This window comes from Grampus griseus (genome assembly GCF_964374135.1).
Source record: "Grampus griseus genome assembly, chromosome: 8".
In the NCBI taxonomy this organism is placed as follows: Eukaryota; Metazoa; Chordata; class Mammalia; order Artiodactyla; family Delphinidae; genus Grampus; species Grampus griseus.
In genome coordinates, this window is record NC_139002.1 from 56,914,977 (window position 1) to 56,924,467 (window position 9,491).

The following is a 9,491-nucleotide window of genomic DNA, read 5'->3' on the forward strand; positions in this document are numbered from 1 at the left end:
ATGGATTCTTTCAGACTCAGCCTGCAGTCCTTTTCTCTGATGATCCAGTGTGTGTCCATACTAAATACATTGCTGTAATCAATCTTAGCCATGAGTACAACTATAGCCTAGTGCTGAAACCGTGTAACTCCAACTGGGACTTGAACCCACCGGCCGGGACTCAAACCCAGCCAAAATCCAGATTGGGACTTGAACCCATGGTCTTTTAACTGAGATCACACACCTGGTCTCAGGACTTAATGAAGCTCAGGTTCTTGATGTCTCATCGCAGAAAGAATTCAGTGAGAGACAAAGTCAGAGGTAAGACGTGGATTTATTTGGAGAGAAACACACTCCACAGAGTGTGGGCCATCTCAAAAGGCGAGAGCAGCCCCAGGGTATGGGGTTGTCAGTTTTTATAGAGGTGGGTGATTGCATAGGCTAATGAGTGGGAGGAGTATTCCAGCTATTTGGGAGAAGGGGCGGGGATTTCTAGGAATCAGGCCACTGCCTAATTTTTTACCTTTATGGTCAGCCTTGGAACTATCATGGCGCCTGTAGGTGTGTCATTTAGCTTGCTTATGTGTTACAATGAGCATATACTGAGGGTATAGTGGAAGTTGACTCGTCTGCCACCTTGGACCTATTTGGTTCTAATCAGTTTATGTTGTGTCCTCGGGTTATGTTATTCTTTTAAAGGTTGTGCCCTGCCCCCTTCCCTCCTGTTTCAGTCCTGTGAGTACTTCTAGCAAATCTCTGAATCTAGGGCTGAATCTGAATCTTGGGAACGCTCAACCAAATACAATATATAAAGTTTTAAAACATGTAAAATAATAATAGTATGTATTGTTAGTGGACACGTGTGAAGAAAATGCAAAGGAATAAGAAACAGCAAATTCAGGATCATAGTCATTTCTGGGAGTGCAGGAAGTAGGGTGTGATTAAGAAAACCCAAGGGACTTCAATTGTATCGGTAACATATTTTTTAAAGGTGGCAGTGGGTTCATGGGTGTTCACTTTATTATTCTTTAAGCCTTATTATTTGTCTAAAATATTTCATTTTTAAAGATTGGTTCATACAAAGTCCTAGGGTTTTTCACCAGACCTCTCCAAGCACACAATCACCAACTTGGATCACCAAGTCAATTTTAGAAAAATATCTAGAGCTAATGCCAAGTCTCTCTCAGTTCTTTGCTGGTCTCAGTCTAATGCCCGAGGCAGTGAAGTTTAGTAGCAATCTCTATATTTGGAGGTGAAGCGATCTTGACTCCAATCCTGACTTCCCACTTCCTAGCTGAGTAAGCTTGGCAAGTTGTTTAACTTCTGTGCCTCAGGTTCCTCATCTGTAAAGAGGGCACACTTGGCCCCACTCCTCATCCATAGCTCAGATCAAATACATTTCATTTCCTGTATAAGGACCTTCCAGGCCTCCATGCTAAACAGTTATTCCTCTTCTGGCCTCCACAGCACTTTGTACAGATGGCTTCTGATGAATTTTCTGAGTTTGCCACTTCATCGGCTACTCTGATTAATCTGATAGAGATGGAACCAAATCTATTCTAATGGTCTCATACAGCATTTAATTAAGGATACTATCCAAGTATACATCCAAGCAACAGGATGAGACCAATCTGCAGAATTGACCTCAACCACAACCAAGGGCCTGGACCCAACCAGCTGGAAAAACAACAACCGAAAAACCAACCATAAGCCATTAAGATCTATCTTGGAAAGCCAGGTGGTATTCTCTAGTTTATGCATTGACCTGTACCCTGCCTGAGGCATTAGTCCAAGTACAGCAGGTTATATTAGCCATTGCAGACTTTGCCTTGGCTCACAAGGAAGTTAAGAACAATTCTATCATTCATAACCACAGTGGCCAGTGAGTTGAAGTTCACCTGAATGCCTTCCAGGGCTGAGGTATATTATTTTTTTTTTTTTTTTTTTTTTTTTTTTTTTTTTGAGGTATATTATTGATGGCTTCAGCTAAAGTCGGGAACGAATTTCATATCAACATTTCTAATAGGACGACTCTCAAGATAGGGATAACCTCCTGCAGAAGTGCATAAATGAATAGGTCACTCCTCCAGGAAGGTCCCCTGTGTAACCAAGGGTAGCCTCATGTTGGAGCCATCTCCACAGTCATCTGAAGGCTACATGATCTGCTGGTGGTGCTTCCTTAAACGCTTGAAGGTTGATCATGACCCTCCCTATGGTGGAAGACACCATGTTTTCAGGGAGGAAGGCAAGTTAATGCCTGGCTTCCACAAAGGAAGTATAGTCCTGGGGACATATATGATGTCCCTGTTTACAACTGCTGGGGCCTCCCAAGTGGGATCTACATCATTCAGGGGACACAGATTGACAATGTCCCTAATGTAAACCTCTTGCCCACCTGGTAGGCCTCAGAGTTCCCAGTTCATTTATTTATTTAATTTTATTTATTTTTGGCTGCATTGGGTCTTCATTGCTGCAAGTGGGCTTTCTCTAGTTGTGGCAAGCGGGGGCTACTCTTCGTTGCGGTGCGCAGGCTTCTCATTGTGGTGGCTTCTCGTTGCAGAGCACGGGCTCTAGGCACGGAGGCTTCAGTAGTTATGGCTCACAGGCCCTAGAGCACGTGGGCTTCAGCAGTTGCGGCGCGCGGGCTCAGTAGTCACGGCTTGCAGGCTCTAGAGCACAGGTTCAGTAGTTGTGGCACACAGGCTTAGTTGCTCCATGGCATGTGGGATCTTCCCGGACCAGGGATCGAACCTGTGTCCCCTGCATTGGCAGGCGGATTCTTAACCACTGCACCACCAGGGAAGTCCCTCCCAGTTCATTTAGAATCATTGAAACCAGTCCTTATTTTTGGAAAGACTGCCTGATAGGTTAGTCCAACCTATCCCATGCATCCATGCCACAAGTCAGGTAGCATCTGTCCATTCCACAGGATGACTGAGCAATAGCTACAAGAATGAGGGTGAGGGACACATGTCTAGAGCCTGTGACATGTGTTTTTCATGAGACTATAGGAGCTGAAAGTCCACCTGATGTTTCTGATAAGACTTCTCCGTAGGTTAAAAGGAATGGTTAAAAGGAATCAAACTGTGGTCACAGCCATCTTGTGGGGGACAGCAAACCTAGCAGTTAGTTGAGTTTAAGGAGCTTGCAGTAGTTTGAGATAGTTGTACTAGGCCATTTTCCTTTGAGAGGAAGCCTCCAGGGTTGACTCTTTTTCCAAATGTTATGATCTAGGACTATGTCAAAGCAACAAGAGAATCCAGGTGGCTGAACCAGAATTAAATGTGAAGACTCTAGGCCTCCTTCTGGCTTAGCTGTCACCCGGGGGATGTAGCACCTAGGCTGGCCTGCAAATGCTATTAGGGCAAAGAAACATCATGCCCAACAATGGTCAGGGCATATACTAAATTTTCAAAATAAACCTGTACAACAATCCCCATCCCTTCTCATTCTGATCATTACTCAGTAAACAGCTGTGATAGTTAACTGTATGTGTCAGCTTGCCTGGGACAGATATTTTGTGTCAATTTAACTGGGATAGTGCCCAGATATTTGGTTAGGCATTATTCTAGGTATGTCTGAGGGTATTTCTGGAAGAGATTCCTATTTGAATCCGTAGACTCAGTAAAGCAGACTGCCCTCCCCGATGTAGGTGGGCCTTATCCAATCTGTTGGAGGCCTGAACAGAACAAGAGTTGGGGTAAGGGAGAATTTACTTTCTCGGCCTGACTGCTTTCAAGCTAGGACATCAGTCTTCTTCTGCTTCTGGAATGGAGCTTACACCATTGGTTCTCCTGGTTCTCAGGCCGTTGAATTCATACTGGAACTACACCAGCAGCTCTCCTGGGTCTCCAGCTTACAGACAGAAGATCATGGGACTTCTCAGCCTCCATAATCATGTGAGCCAGTTCCTTATAATACATCTCTTTACATATACACAAACATATCCTATTAGTTCTGTTTCTCTGGAGAACCCTAATACAGCAGTAAAGAGGAAGTGATTGATCTGGGGACAGCCACATTCAGTGACCACACCGCCTTACCAAGATGTATTGACTAGAATGAGATGAGAGGTAGAATCAGAAATGTTTTGAGTACATTTTTTGAGTAGGCTGTTCCAACACTCAACAACACTATAAGCTTGTGGATGAAAGAGTGGAAGGTCCATCAAATACTTGACTTTTAGCCCACTATTGGGTGACTTTTGCAATAAAAGGTGTACCATTGTCAGACTGCATATAGACAAGAAAAACATAAAGCAGATTGGTTTCAAGACCAAAAGTAGTGTGGTTGGAGTTAGTGGATTGGACTAGAACAACCCTGTAACCTGAAAAAGTGTCAAGAGTGGTGAGGCACTACTGGTAATCAGCCAGGAGTGGGTGGAGGCCATGCCCTGTGCTAGGTAGCCTCACTCATGGCTAGACAAACAGGAGTCACAAGTGTGGTATGCAGTGGTAGCCTCATAAGCCATTTAACTTTGTGCCAAGGCTGTGACGATGCATGTAATGCCATGTCTGGTGCGATCATGGATCCATTGGCAGCTTGATTGTAGTTGGCCCCCACTGAATAGGCCCCCACATAAATGACCCACACAGTTCAATTAATAGCTCTAATTCATTTCTATTTTGGGGCCCCAAAGAAGAGTATCTTTGACAGTCTGTAATCTTCCAAGTGACACACCAGAAGACCAGGCCTTTGGCAACAGCCAAGAGTCAGTGAAAATATAACCTGTCTGGTCCCCAGTAATACTGTCTAGGGTAAGAGTGACAGTTTTCAATTCAGCCCTTTGTGCTGATCAAGTCCTTACTGTAGTCAGTCTTCCAGAATTGTCACTGGACATCAACAGCTTTCAACTTAACTGCAACATCATGAATCAGGCCCAGGAATTTGATTGGAGAAATGCCTTTGGATCAAGGACCCCAGTGAGTCAGTAGTTTTACTTCAGGCAGCCAGGTGGGACTACATTTCCTCCGAGGGAGTAGCTGTCACTTTTTCATGTAAAACTAAGATGGTGAGGCTGGCTGCATCCCAGAACATGCCATTTCCTCTTGACTAGGGGACTGCTGGGCTCCTTTTTTTTTTTTTTGTCTGTGTTGGGTCTTCGTTGCTGTGCATGGGCTTCTCATTGCGGTGGCTTCTCTTGTTGCAGAGCACGGGCTCTAGGCGTGTGGGCTTCAGTAGTTGTGGCACACAGCTCACTAGTTGTGGCTTGTGGGCTCTAGGGCACAGGCTCAGCAGTTGTGGTGCACGGGCTTAGTTGCTCTGCGGCAGGTGGAATCTTCCCAGACCAGGGCTCGATCCTGTGTCCCCTGCACTGGCAGGCGGATTCTCAACCACTGCGCCACCAGGGAAGGCCCTGGGCTCCTTTTTGTTAGTTGTCAAATCTGAGTTAATATGGCCCAAAATGGGGATGCTAGGCCAGAGTTGTGAGGCTTCTATTCGTCAGGTGTTTAGTTTCAGCAGTAGCTCTGTAGTAGCCTAACAGCTGTCCACCTTTTTAAAAGGAGGCACTTGGTGCCTGCAAAGTACACTGCTGTGCTGGGAAATGGCCTGAGTACTCCAGCAGTCACCAGGTTTTCAACTAAATCTGTGGCTTTCATCTTTCCTCTTAGAATTCTATATTATTTTTGTTAGACTACCCAAGAGGAGACAGGGGTCCCTTCTCTCTATGCAGTAGTAGCCGCAGAATGGGAGACTTAAGAGCATTCACAGTTCAATCAAATGTCCAGTTGCTCTCAATAACACATTGATGCGAAAGCCACAAAACATTAGTACATTGAATCCGTTTAGAGGCTCCCTCTACAGGTCGTTTTAATTTTCCTTTCCCATTGCAAACTGCGTCCAAACCTCACCAGCTGGATTCAGGTACTTTCCCCCCATCACGGGAACCCAAACCAAGTAGCTGAAAATAGGTATGTTGCAGGCCACAGCCACAGCCACCAAGAGATTCTGCTCTCTCCCAGCCAAGAGTGTGGGGACATCACAGGAGTGGGAGAGGCTAACCTACAGGCTGGGTCCGTGAGAACTTTGCTCCTGACTCCTCCTCCAGGGTCAGTGCTGCCTCTTCCTTTGTGTACCTCTTGGCTCCGATAAGCACCTGCAGCTCAGGGACTGTTATTTTGGGGTTTTTTGCCCCCCTGTACACCACTGTGCATCTGCCTCACAGTCCTTGGCACTTTTGACCATTCCTGTACCCAGGGCTCCCTGTCCCCATGGGGCGAAGGAGGATGGTGACTTACTTATATTCAACAGAGCTAGAAAAGAGGAGTCCCTCCCCTCCTTAAAGATCCCCCAGCATACACAGCTTCTTTCCTTAAAGTAGGAGAGGGAGCAAGAGGGATCAGGTCATGTACTTACGTTTGCTTCAAGTGGTTACCTGCTTGGACTCCTAATGGTTTGGGTCCACTCAAAGCTCTACATCCTTATTGCTGACACCACTTATTTCACCTTTGGGGAAGCCTTTACTCATCAGTCAGCCATACTGCCTTCAGCTGGGGCCACAGGCTTGCTGCCTCATTGCCAAAACATCCTTTCCTCCTCCTGCCCCAAAGAGAATGAGCAACAACCTAAGTACCAGTTGGACAATGTGTTTCAATCCTACCTCTCACTGCTCAGCCTCAAAACATTCATTAACACGTAGGACAACTAGGGACGCTTATTCCTCTCCTCGCTCAGCAACATTTGCTACCAGACCCCAGGTTATCTTCTCATATCCTCACCTGGCCCATGACCTTTCTCTTCTGGAAAGCCTTGTCTGTCAGGATCCCATCCTTGTTACCAAACTGTCAAGAGTAGTCTATGAAGGATCTCAAATTTTATCCTATTTGCAGACTAACAAGTTAACCTATTATTTTTTCATGGATACTGGCAGATGACATGAGACTCCTGGATCAAAGAACTTTATTACTTATAGCGCAGCAAGCAGCAATGCCAGTTCCCCCTACCCCCCGCCCCAGCAAAAGTGACGCAGATAGGCCTTGATGGATGCCTACACGTGCAGTGGGTTGTGTCATGGGAAGAGAACCCTGAGCTCGGGGGAGTCAACACTTACAGTGAACAGTGGGCAGACTTGCTCCCAGGGAAGAGACATTACCTCCTCTCTCAAGATGGCTCACTATCAACAGAACACTGAGATACAGCCCAGGAAAAGAGTGGTCAGGGTCTTGCATTCATATGAAGCAAGAACGTGCAGGGATGCTTAGGGCTCATGGCAGATTGCCTCTCCCAACACTTTCTCATTCTCCAGTGGGTCACCTTTGACAGCATTATAAACCAGATCCAGGGCACTAAGAGCCTGAATACTGATACTGAATACTATTCAATACTAATCAGCAGTTTCCCAGAGGAGTTTGTCAGTCACAGGGAAATCTCCCCCAAAGAGCCAAAGCTCCCTTACAGCAGCCAAGACCCACTGCAAAACATTCTGAGACCTTTACTGTTGTCTCTGGCTGGATCTAAGGTTGGCACGATAAACTGCAGGAGGGGGCTGGCTGCCAGACAGTCTAACAGCTGCCATCCCTCCTCACCCAAGCAAACCAGCCAAAGTTCTAACAATTCACCTGGTTTCTGTTCACAGAAGCAGGGAACTTCCCTCCTTTCATGCTTGTGTAGGTGTGTGTCTCTGTAACTGCTGTCTGAAAGGAAGAGGAATCTGCTGCCCACCAGGGATGAATATTAGTGTCAGTAGTTACGATGGGGCAAAGCCGAAGGTGACTGCCAGATTAGTCAGGAAGTCCTCCTGTTCAGGGGAAAGTGAGCACCAAGCAGCACACCTTCCGAGCAATTGTCTTTGAACCCACTTCCCAGTACTAAGAGCCTACAACCACCTCCCTAATCCTCATTAGCAGGCAATAATATATTTAAAACATTATTCTGAGAAGGGGGTCATAGACAACACCAGACTGTCATAAAAGATCCATGGCATAAAAAGAGGTTAATTATCCTCATCAATTATTCTTGAATAATTGTGGATATCAGAGGAGTCACCTGAGCACATGTGCTTTCAGGCTGGATTGTTACGAATATTCTATTTAATAACATTAGAGGCTGTCAGTGGGGACAAGATATTTTACAAAAAAAATTGTGATATTAGCAGTTTCCCCAGGTAACTTCCATCAGGGAGACAAAGTTTGGGAAGGGGTATCTAGCCACAGGAGTGGTAATATGACAGAGAGTTGGTGAGAGAAAGCTCTAAATTGAGTGGGAACTTGGACCCAGAGAAAAATACAACTTGTGTGTACTCAAAGGACTTTTGCATTTTCTTCCATTCCCTAAGGTTGTTCTGAAGCAAAAAGATTGTTTCTAAAAATACATACACCACCAACTGTCAAATAAACATTAGCAGCTCAAATTTACAAATAATGAAAAACACAGCTGTCTTTCCCCACTCTCCTCAGCAGTCTTAAATACTTGGAAGACCTAAGTTCTTCCTCGGCAGGTGTGAGGAGTTGGGAGTCAAGAGGAAAATGTGATGGATGTCAGTTTCCTGGTGGAAGGGTGCTACAGACCTACTAAAGAGAGTAAAGAACAGCCCAGCGACATTCAAAACTGGCTGGAGTGACCACTCAGTTGATGCGTGTGTCAAAAGCCGGCTACAGGTGCTCTGCAGCCTCCCAAATTGCACCCATGCTGAGGCTTGAGCCTGTTCAAGTGATAAACTATCACTTGAAACTATAGGAAACTATCCTAGAATACCACAATTGGGTAGGTGGGTGGGCTGGGGTGCACGCAGGATGACCGCATGGCTGGGCTACTAACCCACTTCTTTCTTTATCAAATGGATACCGCCTCAACTGGTCAGGGAGAAACCTTAAGATAGCCATGCAGCCTAAGAAATCTCAAAGTGGGGTTTATGGGCAGATTTAAGGGATTATAGCATTCATATTCTTTGTAATCAGAAATGTTTTAGGGCTTCCCTGGTGGCGCAGTGGTTGAGAGTCCGCCTGCCAATGCAGGGGACACAGGTTCGTGCCCCGGTCCGGGAAGATCCCACATGCCGCAGAGCGGCTGGGCCCGTGAGCCATGGCCGCTGAGCCTGTGCGTCCGGAGCCTGTGCTCCGCAACGGGAGAGGCCACAACAGTGAGAGGCCCGCGTACCGCAAAAAACAAAAATGCATTTGACTTATGTATACTGACAGGGAACGTACCTAAGAAATATTAAGTTAAAAAAAAAACAGAACATATTTCAACATAATTCAATTTTCATAAAAAATATAAAATACATGTTTATATATGTAAAGAAAACGATATAACTGATGTGAAAGAATTCCAAGGAGTCATCATGGAGAGGGTTATTCCCTGTCTATATCCATGAGCTTTGGGGCCCCTGTGTCTAACAGTAACTTCTTCACTGTAAGAATACGATTATCTGATTACACTTTCAAAAGCTTCAAGTAGCTGACAGAATAGAATTTTCACCTGGGGGCGGGGGGGAGGGGGAGAGGAAACTAGAAGCTCAAAGAATTACACGGCCTACCCAAGGTATATGGAAACAGAGTATAGAATCCAAGGCT